We start from the raw sequence: 16205 nt of genomic DNA on the forward strand, positions 1-16205 counted from the left end.
GGACATGTGAATATGTTGTTTTTCATGTGAATATGTTCTTGTACACGTGAACATGTGAATATGTTCTTGTATATGTAAACATGTGAATATGTTCATGCACATGTGAACTTGTGAATATGTTGTACATTTGAATGTTTTCTTGTTCATGTGAAGGTGTTCCTTTACACGTGATTATACATGTGAAAATGTCCTTTTACATGAGAATATGTTGCACATGTTAATATGTTGCTGTACATGTGATTGTGTTCTTGTACATGTGAATATGTTGTTTTACCTGTGAATATGTTCTTGTACACGTGAACATGTGAATATGTTCTTGTATATATAAACATGTGAAGATGTTCTTGTATATGTAAACATGTGAACATGTTCTTGAACATGTGAATGTGTTCTTGTATATGTAAATGTGAATATGTTCTTGTACAGGTGAACTTGTGAATATGTTGTTATACATGTGAATGTTTTCTTGTTCATGTGAATATGTCCTTTAACATGTGAATATGTTGCAAATGTTAATATGTTCTTGTACATGTGAATGTGTTCTTTTACATGTGAATGTGTTATTGTACGTGAATGTGTTCTTTTACATGTGAATGTGTGTTTTGTTTATGTGACTACGCTATTGTATGTGTAAACGTGCGAATATGTTCTTGTATATGTGAATATGTTCTTGTACATGTGAACATGTGAATATGTTCTTGTACATGTGAATGTTATTTTACAGGTTAATATGTTCTTGTACACGTGAACATGTGAATATTTTCTTGTACATGTAAACGTGAACATGTTCTTGTACATGTCAACATGTTCTTGAACATGTGAATATGTTCTTGTATATGTAAACATGTGAACGTGTTCTTGAACATGTGAATATGTTCTTGTATATGTAAATGTGAATATGTTCATGCACATTTGAACTTGTGAATATGTTCTTGTACATGTGAATATTTTCTTGTTCATATGAAGGTGTTCTTTTACACGGGAATATACATGTGAACATGTTCTTGTATATGTAAATGTGAATATGTTCTTGTACATGTGAACATGTTCATGCACATGTGAACTTGTGAATATGTTCTTGGACATGTGAATGTTTTCTTGTTCATGTGAAGGTGTTCTTTTACACGTGAATATACAAGTGAATATGTCCTTTTACATTTGAATATGTTAGACATGTTAATATGTTCTTGTACATGTGAATGTTTTCTTGTACATGTGAATGTTTTCTTGTACATGTGAATGTGTTCTTTTACATGTGAATATGTTCTTGTACATGTGAACGTGTGAATGTGTTCTTGTACATGTGAATATGTTCTTGTACATGTGAATGTGTTTTTGTATATGTGAATATGTTCATGTACGTGTTAATAAGTTATTGTAAAAGTAAACATGTGAAGGTGTTCTTTTACATGTAAATATATTTTACATGTGAATATGTTCTTGTACATGTGAATGTGTTATTGTATGTGTGAATGTGTTATTTTACATGTGAATGTGTTATTGTATATGTAAACATGTAAATATGTTGCTGTACATGTGAATGTGTTCTTGTACATGTGAATATGTTGCTTTACATGTGAATATGTTCTTGTACACGTGAACATGTGAATATGTTCTTGTATATGTAAACATGTGAATATGTTCTTGTATATGTAAAAATGTGAACGTGTTCTTGAACATGGGAATATGTTCTTGTATATGTAAATGTAAATATGTTCTTGAACATGTGAACATGTTCTTGTACATGTGAACCTGTGAATATGTTCTTTTATATGTAAACATGTGAACGTGTTCTTGAACATGTGAATACGTGCTTTTACATGTGAATATGTTATTTTACATGTGAATGTGTTATTGTATATGTAAACATGTAAATATGTTGCTGTACATGTGAATGTGTTCTTGTACAAGTGAATATGTTGCACATGTTAATATGTTGCTGTACATGTGATTGTGTTCTTGTACATGTGAATATGTTGTTTTACCTGTGAATATGTTCTTGTACACGTGAACATGTGAATATGTTCTTGTATATATAAACATGTGAAGATGTTCTTGTATATGTAAACATGTGAATATGTTCTTGTATATGTAAACATGTGACCGTGTTCTTGAACATGTGAATGTGTTCTTGTATATGTAAATGTGAATATGTTCTTGTACATGTGAACATGTGAATATGTTCATGCACAGGTGAACTTGTGAATATGTTTTTTTACATGTGAATGTTTTCTTGTTCATGTGAATATGTCCTTTAAAATGTGAATATGTTGCAAATGTTAATATGTTCTTGTACATGTGAATGTGTTCTTTTACATGTGAATGTGTTATTGTACGTGAATGTGTTCTTTTACATGTGAATGTGTGTTTTGTTTATGTGACTACGCTATTGTATGTGTAAACGTGTGAATATGTTCTTGTATATGTGAATATGTTCTTGTACATGTGAACATGTGAATATGTTCTTGTACATGTGAATGTTATTTTACAGGTTAATATGTTCTTGTACACGTGAACATGTGAATATTTTCTTGTACATGTAAACGTGAACATGTTCTTGTACATGTCAACATGTTCTTGAACATGTGAATATGTTCTTGTATATGTAAATGTGAATTTGTTCTTGTACATGTGAACATGTGAATATGTTCATGCACATTTGAACTTGTGAATATGTTCTTGTACATGTGAATGTTTTCTTGTTCATGTGAAGGTGTTCTTTTACACGTGAATATACAAGTGAATATGTCCTTTTACATGTGAATATGTTAGACATGTTAATATGTTCTTGTACATGTGAATGTTTTCTTGTACATGTGAATGTTTTCTTGTACATGTGAATGTGTTCTTTTACATGTGAATATGTTCTTGTACATGTGAACGTGTGAATGTGTTCTTGTACATGTGAATATGTTCTTGTACATGTGAATGTGTTCTTCTATATGTGAATATGTTCATGTACGTGTTAATAAGTTATTGTAAAAGTAAACATGTGAATGTGTTTTTTACATGGAAATATATTTTACATATGAATATGTTCTTGTACATGTGAACCTGTGAATGTGTTCTTGTACATGGGAATATGTTCTTGCACTTGTGAATGTGTTATTGTGAATGTGAATATGTTCATGTACATGTTAATAAGTTATTGTAAAAGTAAACGTGTGAATTTGTTTTTTACATGTAAATATATTTTACATATGAATATGTTCTTGTACATGTGAATGTGTTATTGTACGTGTGAATGTTATTGTAAATGTAAACATGTGAACGTGTTCTTGAACATGTGAATGTGTTCTTGTATATGTAAATGTGAATATGTTCTTGTACATGTGAACATGTGAATATGTACATGCACATGTGAACTTGTGAATATGTTGTTGTACATGTGAATGTTTTCTTGTTCATGTGAATATGTCCTTTAACATGTGAATATGTTGCAAATGTTAATATGTTCTTGTACATGTGAATGTGTTCTTTTACATGTGAATGTGTTATTGTACGTGAATGTGTTCTTTTACATGTGAATGTGTGTTTTGTTTATGTGACTACGCTATTGTATGTGTAAACGTGTGAATATGTTCTTGTATATGTGAATATGTTCTTGTACATGTGAACATGTGAATATGTTCTTGTACATGTGAATGTTAATTTACAGGTTAATATGTTCTTGTACACGTGAACATGTGAATATTTTCTTGTACATGTAAACGTGAACATGTTCTTGTACATGTCAACATGTTCTTGAACATGTGAATATGTTCTTGTATATGTAAACATGTGAATATGTTCTTGTATATGTAAACGTGAATATGTTCTTGTATATGTAAACATGTGAACGTGTTCTTGAACATGTGAATATGTTCTTGTATATGTAAATGTGAAATTGTTCTTGTACATGTGAACATGTGAATATGTTCATGCACATTTGAACTTGTAAATATGTTCTTGTACATGTGAATGTTTTCTTGTTCATGTGAAGGTGTTCTTTTACACGTGAATATACATGTGAACATGTTCTTGTATATGTAAATGTGAATATGTTCTTGTACATGTGAACATGTTCATGCACATGTGAACTTGTGAATATGTTCTTGGACATGTGAATGTTTTCTTGTTCATGTGAAGGTGTTCTTTTACACGTGAATATACAAGTGAATATGTCCTTTTACATGTGAATATGTTAGACATGTTAATATGTTCTTGTACATGTGAATGTTTTCTTGTACATGTGAATGTGTTCTTTTACATGTGAATATGTTCTTGTACATGTGAACGTGTGAATGTGTTCTTGTACATGTGAATATGTTCTTGTACATGTGAATGTGTTCTTGTATATGTGAATATGTTCATGTACGTGTTAATAAGTTATTGTAAAAGTAAACATGTGAAGGTGTTCTTTTACATGTAAATATATTTTACATGTGAATATGTTCTTGTACATGTGAATGTGTTATTGTATGTGTGAATGTGTTATTTTACATGTGAATGTGTTATTGTATATGTAAACATGTAAATATGTTGCTGTACATGTGAATGTGTTCTTGTACATGTGAATATGTTGCTTTACATGTGAATATGTTCTTGTACACGTGAACATGTGAATATGTTCTTGTATATGTAAACATGTGAATATGTTCTTGTATATGTAAAAATGTGAACGTGTTCTTGAACATGGTAATATGTTCTTGTATATGTAAATGTAAATATGTTCTTGAACATGTGAACATGTTCTTGTACATGTGAACATGTGAATATGTTCTTTTATATGTAAACATGTGAACGTGTTCTTGAACATGTGAATACGTGCTTTTACATGTGAATATATTATTTTACATGTGAATATGTTATTGTACATGCGAACATGTTCTTGTACATGTGAACATGTGAATATGTTCTTGTATATGTAAACATGTGAATATGTTCATGCACATGTGAACTTGTGAATATGTTGTTGTACATTTGAATGTTTTCTTGTTCATGTGAAGGTGTTCTTTTACACGTGAATATACATGTGAATATTTCCTTTTACATGTGAATATGTTGCACATGTTAATATGTTGCTTTACATGTGAATGTGTTCTTGTACATGTGAATGTGTTCTTTTACATGTGAATGTGTTTTGTTTATGTGACTATGCTATTGTATGTGTAAACATGTGAATATGTTCCTCGTACGTGTGAATATGTTCTTGTACATGTGAATGTGTTCTTTTACATGTGAATATGTTGTACATGTTAATATGTTCTTGTACATGTGAACCTGTGAATGTGTTCTTGTACATGGGAATATGTTCTTGCACACGTGAATGTGTTATTGTGAATGTGAATATGTTCATGTACATGTTAATAAGTTCTTGTAAAATTAAACATGTGAATGTGTTCTTTTACATGCAAATATATTTTACATGTGAATATGTTCTTGTACATGTGAATGTGTTCTTGTACATGTGAACATGTGAATATGTTCTTGTACATGTGAATATGTTCTTGTACATGTGAACATGTTCTTGTACATGTGAACATGTGAATATGTTCTTGTACATGTAAATATGTTCTTGTACATGTAAATATGTTCTTGTATATGTGAATATGTTCTTGTACATGTGAACATGTGAATATGTTCTTGTACATGTGAATGTTATTTTACAGGTTAATATTTTCTTGTACACGTGAACATGTGAATATTTTCTTGTACATGTAAACGTGAACATGTTCTTGTACATGTCAACATGTTCTTGAACATGTGAATATGTTCTTGTATATGTAAACATGTGAATATGTTCTTGTATATGTAAACGTGAATATGTTCTTGTACATGTGAACATGTGAATATGTTCATGCACATTTGAACTTGTGAATATGTTCTTGTACATGTGAATGTTTTCTTGTTCATGTGAAGGTGTTCTTTTACACGTGAATATACATGTGAACATGTTCTTGTATATGTAAATGCGAATATGTTATTGTACATGTGAACATGTTCATGCACATGTGAACTTGTGAATATGTTCTTGGACATGTGAATGTTTTCTTGTTCATGTGAAGGTGTTCTTTTACACGTGAATATACAAGTGAATATGTCCTTTTACATGTGAATATGTTAGACATGTTAATATGTTCTTGTACATGTGAATGTTTTCTTGTACATGTGAATGTGTTCTTTTACATGTGAATATGTTCTTGTACATGTGAACGTGTGAATGTGTTCTTGTACATGTGAATATGTTCTTGTACATGTGAATGTGTTCTTGTATATGTGAATATGTTCATGTATGTGTTAATAAGTTCTTGTAAAAGTAAACATGTGAATGTGTTCTTTTACATGTAGATATATTTTACATGTGAATATGTTCTTGTACATGTGAACATGTGAATATTTCCTTGTACATGTAAACGTGACTATGTTCTTGAACATGTGAACATGTGAATATGTTCTTGTACATGTGAACATGTGAATAAGTTAACGTACATGTGAATGTGGTCTTCATGTGAATGTGTTCTTTTACACGTGAATATACATGTGAATATGTTCTTTTACACGTGAATATGTTCTTGTACTTGTGAATGTGTTATTGAACATGTGAATGTGTTCTTGTACATGTTGCCTGTGAGTTTCAGGTGGTTTCAGATGCTATTACAGACGTGTTGGAGTGAAACCTCTCAGCTGTTCCAGCTACCATTGTGCCTCTGACAGCAATTAAAGCACCCCAAGCTGCTGTTCAATCAGCTCCTCTGCTTTGAAACTGTCATTCTGAGCGTGTGTCTGCACCAAAGTGACAAAGACTAAAAAAAACAGAGATACAAGAAGGCAGACGGAGAGACATGAAGAGGAGATGAAGAAGCGATGAAGAGGAGATGAACAGGAGACAGAGACTCAGCCGTTAGTTGGGCTTCACATCGGGGGACAGTCGGCGTGGAAATGGAGTCTATGCTCTGCCAAAGGTGAATCCCTATTTATGGGCTGCAACCATCATTACATAAGACCTCAATTATTCAGCTGTACTTCTGTCAGGCTTTCATCTATTACTCACACACACAGTGTGTTACTGCTTTGTTTCGTACCTGCAGCTGAAGGCAAAAGATCTACAGCTTCTTATGAAATCTTATTGCTAGCCAACAATCCCTCATCAATCTGTGTCTCCTCCACCGGCTCTCTGCTGCTGCAGCCAACGCCGCGTTCATCAGCCGGCGGCACAAACTGCAGCTTCCGGAAGACACGATGTCCTATGTTTAACCATCAGCAGAGGAGCACCTCCACCTCCTCTCACTCTCACACTCACACTCACACACACACACACACACACACACACACTCCCTACACAAATTCCATCTTTAATCTGGGCTCACTCAGAAACAGGCCGCACTTCAAACAACAGAAGATTAAAAGTGTCTTCTGCCTTCATCTTGACACCAAATTACCTTGTCAGTCGCTCGGCTGTTCGCTCAAATGAGGTACACATCACTTCAAACTAAAAAACACAGGATGGTATTACAGCGGTACCTCTGGCAGATCGACACCGCACTAATTACTCAATTAACAGTTTCATAAATAGTGGCAAAAGGAATTAGAGCAATTCTGAGGATGTGGAAACATCAAAGGCGTTATGATTCCCACGAGAGGATGAAGAACAACAAGGATGAAGAACGAGGATGAAGAACAAAGGATGAAGAACAACTGAGATGAAGAACAACGAGGATGAAGAACAACGAGGCTTCAGAACGAGCTGTTGTAAATATCTGCACCTTAGGCCTGTCAATCAACCAGCCCCGCCTCCAAACATATGTGTAAGAGTCCAAATAAGAAATAAATGGTGAATTATTTCCAGAAGGACCAGAACACTGATCAGAAGGAGGGAGTTTATCTCATGACACCATGATGACTGGAAACATTTACTGACTTAGTATTTCAGGAGTGAACTGGATGCTTTTTCAATGGGAGTCTATGGAGACAGCCCCTAGTGGTCCTCAGTGGTATTACAGATAGTGTCTGTATAGACAGACCCTAGTGGTCCTCAGTAGTACTGCAGATGGAGTCTATGGAGACAGCCCCTAGTGGTCCTCAGTGGTATTACAGATAGAGTCTATAGAGACAGACCCTAGTGTAGTCCTCAGTGGTACTGTACTTTAAGACACTTCTGCATCAGCCTGACTTGTCAGACCTGGAATCTACAAACAGTTTTATAGACAGTCTGTTCTTCAGCTTCATATTTAACATCTCTGCAGAGGGACAATGACGTCTTCAAACATATTGAACCTTTTCTGTAAATCAGGAAGATGATGGAATAGTTTTCATTATGAAGAGATGTGAATGGATCTTTGATGTTCCAGAGTCCCAGAGGACTCAGTCTGTAACTGGAGAATAACTTCTGAAGAACTTAATGGGACGTTTATACACATACACATACACATACACACACACACACACACACACACACACACACACACACACATACACACAGCTGTATGTGTCCATCAGCTGGTCTCAGGATCCTCATGGATGAACTGACACTTTATTAGGGACACCGAGCGGCAACAAATACAACAGTCCTGCAGTAAATGTGACTGTGAAGTTATAATGATCAAATTCTTCAACTTTAACCAACATCGAAGGCATTCAGCTGAAGGTTCTTCCACTACTCCACCATTTCACCACCAACATCAGATCATATGAACCAAATCTGAAGCCAGTTTCAGCCTTGCTCATCTCTCTTAGGCTGACCACACTCTTCAGGGTACCACAAAGCTGAAGACAAAACATGCACACATTAGCTGCTGAACAGGAAGTCAGCCTTCAGAGATGTAACAGCTTTGTTTCAGCACCATCAGACTGCAATAAGAAGAAGAAACCTTCTCTCCATGATCACTGACAGATTTCTGATGTATTTCTGTCTGTAAGCAGCGCTGATGAGATAGACTGAAGAGACGCCTGTTTGAAATGTCTCTGCATTATGTAAACAATAAGCACATGTATTTTTATCAGTGTCTAAAAATGAGAAATTCATCTGCTCTCCTCTACAAGTTTCTAATTTTAGAGGCGACCTCTCATCACTGATGAATAAATCACCAGTGGAGTTTCAGTGTGGTGAGCAGCGAACTGTGTGGTGACTTTTCAGGTTGTGGTCAACCAACAATCTCCCACACACTATTTCACTTTATCGCACCCATCTCTAATTATCTCATATTATCCCACATCACCTCACATCATCTCACATGATCTCACATTAACTCTAATGGTCTCTTATTATCTCACATTATCTTATAGTCTTTCACATCATCTCACATCATCGCACATTATCTCACATCATCGCACATCATCTCACATTATCTCATATCATCTCACATCATCTCTTATTATCTCACATAATCTCATTATCACACATCATCTCACATCATCTCTAATGATCTCTAATTATCTCACATAATCTCATTATTTCTAATGATCTCTTATTATTTCACATTATCATACAGTATTTCACATCATCTCATATCATCGCACATTATCTCATTATCCCACATCATCGCACATTATCTCATCATCTCACATTATCTCACATCATCTCACATCATCTCTAATGATCTCCAATGATCTCCTATTATCTCACATCATCTCACATTATCTCACATCATCTCACATCATCTCATTATCTCTGATGATCTCTTTTTATCTCAGATCATCTCACATTATCTCATTATCACACATCAACGAACATTATCTCACAATATCTCACTTTATCTCACCATCTCACATTATCTCACATTATCTCACATCATCTCACTATCTCTGATGTTCTCTTTTTATCTCAGATCATCTCACATTATCACACATCAACTAACATTATCTCACATTATCTCACACTATCTCGTAGTAACTAACATCATCTCACAATATCTCACATCATCTCAACCGGCTCACATTATCTCACCCATTTCACATTATCTCCCTTTATCTCACATCATCTCACATTATCTCACATCAACTAACATTATCTCACATTATCTCACCGATCTCACATTATCTCACATTATAACAAGAGTTAGTTATGGAGTTCCACAAGGCTCAATGTTGGGCCTGATACTTTTTACTTTGTACATGCTTCCATTAGGAGATGTCATCAGGAAGCACTGCATAAACTTCCATTGTTATGCAGATGTCACTCAGCTATATCTTTCTATAAAACCAGATGAAACTAATCAGTTAGTAAAACTTGAAGCCTATCTAAAAGACATAAAGGCCTGGATGACCAAAAACTTCCTGCTTCTAAATTCAGACAAAACGGAAGTTATTGTACTTGGTCCTAAACATCTCAGAAACTCTTTCTGTAATCACTTAGTTACTCTGGATGACGTTGTCTTGGCCTCCAGCAAAACTGTGAGGAACCTTGGAGTCATATTTGATGAGGATTTGTCCTCTAGCGACCATATAAAGCAAATCTCCAGAACGGCCTTCTTTCATCTACGTAATATTAATAAAATCAGGAAAATCCTTCCTCAGCGTGACGCAGAAAAACTCATTCATGCGTTTGTTACTTCTAGGCTAGATTATTGTAATTCCTTGCTGTTAGGATGTCCAAATTACTCATTAAAAACCCTGCAGCTGATCCAAAATGCTGCAGCAAGAGTACTGATGGGATTTAGCAAGAGAGATCATATTTCTCCAGTTTTAGCTTCTCTTCACTGGCTTCCTGTGAAATCAAGAATATAATTTAAAATTCTCTTGATGACTTACAAAGCCCTACATGACCAGGCTCCATCATATCTCAGAGATCTTATAGAACCATATAATCCTAGCAGAGCACTTCGCTCTCAGTACGCTGGTCTACTTGTGATTCCTAGAGTTTACAGAAGTAGAATGGGAGGCAGAGCCTTCAGTTTTCAGGCTCTTCTCCTGTGGAACCAGCTCCCAGTTTGTGTTCGAGGAGCAGAAACCCTCTCTAGCTTTAAGATTAGACTCAAAACGTTCCTTTTTGATAAAGCCTATAGTTAGGGCTGGCTCAGGTAGACCTGAACCAACCCTTAGTTATGCTGTTATAGACCGAGGCTGCTGGGGGACCTTGTTACATGCTGAGCTTCTTTTCTTTCCTCCTACTCTTTAACTGACTCATACCTCGCCATCTTTTTCTCTCCCATAGCTTTTTCTTATTGTCTGTTGTCTCACCCATCTCACATTATCTCAATATCTCACTGCATCTCACCTGTCTCACATTATCTCACATTATCTCTAATTATCTCACATCATTTCACCCATTTCACCCATCTCACATTATCTCACATTATCTCACATCATCTCACCCATCTCACATTATCTCACATCATCTCACACAGATCTGACCTGACTTCCCTCTTTTATCTTCCAAACACTGAAAACTATGAGCAATATTAATCTTGAGCAAATTCAATCCCACAGTAACCAGGCCTTCCTCCTCCCCCTCCTCCTCCTACCTGGCCAAGCCTCGTCAAATCTGCCAACAGGCTGTGGGGGGGCTCATTTTCTCTCTCATTCCTTATTCACTCGTTCTCTGCATCACTTTCTTCATCCGTTTCCTTCCTCTCATGTCCTCCCTTCAGTCTCAGACACACTTTCAGTCAGATTTTTTGGTATCTCGTTTCATGTCTCCATCATTATCACTCTGCACCTTGTTCCCTCCAATGCCACCTCCCTCCCTCTTTATCCGTCTCCATCTCTTCTGCCTCCCTGCATATTTCATTTCATGGAGAATTTACTGTGGTATTGTTCAGTTTGCTGACAGAGTGTAATCCTTACAAAATAATACTGTTGGAAGTCGCAGGTGCAGACAGTTTAAAATCCATAATGATTGCATTAATTAGTCGAAACCAAACTAATTAACTAATCAATCATTTAAGTCCTTTATGGAGCAGAAATTATATATTATATATATTATATATATACACACACACACACTCTGACACACACACACACACATCTGGTCATTTTCTAATATCAAAACAATGAATTCATTAATTGGAAAAATAAAGATTTTCTTTTGCAGTCTAAAAGTGGATGAGCAGCGATATCATTGATCACAAGGTCTTCCAGCAGGAGGACAATGTAATTCATGCAACATGCATCAGAATATTTTGGAGATCCTTTCTGTTTAGCATGCAGGAGCAGTTTAACACCTCAGCCCCGCTGCAGTGACACTCTGAGGGACGCCGCTCTGAACAGCTCTCAATCCAAAGTGCAATTACAGGTTGAGACAGAAGTAGGCCAACATCTATAAAGAGGGGACGGCACATACGGAGGCACTGCTGACGGCTTAAATAATAAATACGAACAGTGGGAGGGTGAAAAGAAGTGAAATGGAAGTAGAACATTTCAAATTAAAAGAAATGAAGGATGGAGAGAAAATAGGAACGAAGGTAGAAATCAGAGAAAACTTGTTTGAAAATAGGCCCAGAGAGATAAAATGGAGGGTGGGGGAGGGAGGGGCGTAAGCGAGCCAGGAACAAGGATCCCGACACGATAAGAGATGAAGGGACGTGGAGAGAAGAAAAAGAGCGGGAAATGAAAAGGGAGATGGTGACGGAGATTAGGGCCGAGTGTGGAACAGAGAAAGAGCTCCCGCAGGCCTCGCAGAGTTGTGAACGTCTTCGTAACCTCTTCATCTTTCACCGGCTCCCTTCACATGACAGCTCGACCCATCCGGACCCCAGAGTGTAACGCAAGCTGTCACTGATATTACTTCGCTGACACGAGGACCAACCAACACACAGCGGCTGATCACACCTGAACACAAGTGACGTACCGGAGCACACCTGGGAAAGATTCAGCCACAACACGTTCCTGCTAATGTTTCACAATTAAAGAGATTTTAAGACATGAAGAGTTTCTGACCAACGGAACACTAGAGGGCTTTTAATTTGAAACAATACAGGAAATAGTGAGCGGACATCAATGCCTAATGCTGTAACTTGAACAGGACAAACGGTAGCGGATCAAAACGAGTCGAGAATCCATCGACACACTTTAAATGTCACAATGAAAAGTTCTGTTTCATCAGTTCACAAAACGTCGGAGACGATCGGATCTATAATAGTGCGTTGGTGACATCAGCCCGGGTGTCAATCTACAAACTGGGCCGATTGGGTCGATCTTCTGCAAGTTGTGTTTAAAACATCCACCTTTTAAAATTTTAACCTCTTCGGACCGATGTGCATGTAAAACTACAACCTACTCACCTCTTCTGAATGATCGGCTAGTTGTCGTCTGTCTGATGAGAGCTGTGCGACTGAACCAAAACGGGAGGTGTGCACCATGAAAGCAAAACAATAAAGCTTAAAGGTGCCAAAATGCTCCGTACTGCTGAGGAACTGCAGTCAGGTAACATTTGGATCAGTACGATCAGAACCGACCGTTCTCACGACTCAAAGTCAGGTGACTCTTTGTTAACGTCAAAAAAACATCAAACATATTCAATGTTCTGAAAACTTGAAATACTCGTGGCTGAGGGTTTCATTTTTAAATAAGTTGATTGTATGAGGAAAAGTTCGAGAACTCTCTCTCCTCGGCAGATTCATGATTTTTATTGACTGTAGTCTTGTGATATTATCCTATGTTAAAAATAAAATATGAGAGGAAAATAAATAGAAACTCGACGGGTAAACTGAAACCCAGACAGAGCAAACAACAAAACAGATAACAACAACATCCCCAAAGAGTCAACTAAAAAAAGAGGCGGCAAACAAACGACAAACACATGAGAAGTGAAGAAGAACGACGGACGGGAACAAACAGAGTTTATCCCGACAGAGATGCTGCTGAATGTGCACCCCAATAAAAACCAAGATGTCTGACACCTGAGGCAGGTGAAGCACACAAAACTTATTTTTGATTGAAGGCTAAAAACACATGAAACAAGAGAGGAACACAAATATAAACTCTGCATGAATCAGAAGCAGCAGCTTATCTGAAAACCTGAAATAACTCATCCATCTGCACAGCTCGGACTTAACCTTTGACCTCAGACTGTGCACGCCACCCTGCAGCCTTGGCTTACATCCTCCTGTCATCATCATCAACATCATCCTGTCCTAAACTTCTGTCTCTGAGATCTGTCTCTGTCTCTCAGACCAGATCTGTCTCTCAGATCTGTCTCTGTCTCTCAGTACAGATCTGTCTCTATCTCTCAGATCTGTCTCTATCTCTCAGATCTGTCTGTGTCTCTCAGATCTGTCTCTGTCTCTCAGACCAGATATTAAGGACAGACTTGTGCTATCAGGTTCTGACCCGCTAGCTTGGAGCAGAACCAGTTAGAAAGTCTCCTTCCGGCTGAGAACAATTGTCTCAGAATCAGTGATGTGTCTGTCATACATACATTTCCAGTCTGTTTCATAACAATGAGGCCAAAGTGGGTGAAAGAGAGGGGGGGGGCGAGGGGGTCCTACAGGGCATCACAGCCTCTCGACAGGAAGCACTGTGCCATCATTCGGTGGTGGTCAACACAGAACCAAACAGGAAGTCTTTCTGCCGGATGAAACAACCACAACATTTCTATTTATGACTACCAACACGACAAATGGAAATAAATTCTGTATTTCTTCATGTGGCAGTATGAACACGAGCCTAAGGAGAGCTTTGAAGGCAGCGAGGAAACATCAATGTAATTATGCCTTTAGTGAATATTCTACACATCAGCCCTTTGTTGTGTGGATGGAAATGTTGTCATGAACCTTTCGCGTCTGGATGAAGACGTCACTTCCACCGCTCCTCTTTGTCTTCTTTAGGGATGCGCACTGAATCTCATTCATCACAATACCACTTTAATTATGGAAATTTCTCAGGATTTATTGGGAGTTCTGTAACAGCAGCCGTACACACACATCACAGTCGTGCACACCTCACAGTCTGCATACACATCACAGCCGTACACAGACATCACAGCCGTACACACACATCACAGCCGTACACACACATCACAGCCGTACACACATATCACAGTCTGCACACACATCACAGTTGTACACACACAACACAGTCATACACACATCCCAGTCTGCACACACATCACAGCCGTACACAGACATCACAACCGTACACACACACACATCCCAGTCTGCACACACATCAGTCTGCACACACATCACAGCCGTACACACACATCACAGTCTGCACACATCACAGTCTGCACACATACATCACAGTCTGGACACCCATCACAGTCTGCACGCACATCACAGCCATACACACACACATCACAGTCGTACACACACATCACAGTCTGCACACACACATCACAGTTGTACACACACATCACAGTCATACAGACATCACATTCTGCACACACATTCGAGTTGTACACACACATTCCAGTGTATCACACATCAGAGTCGTACACACATCACAGCCGTATCCACACATCACAGTCGTACAAACATCACAGTCGTGCACGGTAACAGCAACATACACACGACGAGCAGATCAATCCACCATCATTCCCTCCAAAGCGATTCCCTCCACGATGATGCTTCTCCTCCCTCAGCAGCCTTCAGGCCCCAGAAAAGCATCTCTCGCATAAATCAAGTGAACCCTTGAGAGCTCGGCGGCTCCCGGATCACCCGACACTCACTCCCCCGCTGCTGTGATGGTCTCCGGGGCCGCCTCGGCCCTCAGGAACCAACCAGGAGCACAGACCCTGCCGGCTGAGTGGCTCTGATTGGTGGAGGAGGGACGTCACTTTGATTCAGCGTCTGCAGACCAACCTGTGAGATTCACGCTGTGGAATAAACCGATGTTTGTCCACAGCCTCAGTCTGTACCGCTGCAGTGACCAACAGTATATGGAGTTGATAGTGTTTCTACTGAAGAACAGTGATGCTGTTATCACACCACACTCAGCTGAAGGCCTGCGTGACTGTGCGGTGCAGCATTGTACACAGATGGTACAGGTGACGAGGCTGGACAGCACACACAAGCTACAGAAGACATCGCTGTTACACACAGAAAACACAAAGCTGTCAAACCTCCACGTCTCTTCATTCATCATGAAACGCTGCTCCAACTAACATACAACACCGACACACCGATTATTATATGAACCCGAGCCAGGCTTTGTTGTAATTCCCTTTTTTAATATATTTCTGTTGTTCCTGCTTTGTGTGCGTCAAAGCAGAGAAACAATACAAAAAAGGGCAAAAATCCAGTTTGACAAAACAAAAGTAGCAGGGATTAGAGAGGTTACTTAAGGAC

The 16205-nt window shown here is 37.8% G+C and overlaps 1 protein-coding gene across 5 annotated transcripts in view; it reads right to left on the bottom strand.

The window, feature by feature from the left end:
- slc8a3 (solute carrier family 8 member 3) overlaps window positions 1–16205 on the bottom strand; it is a 96138-nt gene that overhangs the window by 72631 nt on the left and 7302 nt on the right. The gene's annotated exons all lie outside the window — the stretch shown is intronic.

The sequence above is a fragment of the Embiotoca jacksoni genome, unplaced genomic scaffold (genome assembly GCF_022577435.1).
Source record: "Embiotoca jacksoni isolate LCO1_2020_lvr unplaced genomic scaffold, fEmbJac1.0.p SCAF_27, whole genome shotgun sequence".
Classification (NCBI taxonomy): Eukaryota; Metazoa; Chordata; class Actinopteri; family Embiotocidae; genus Embiotoca; species Embiotoca jacksoni.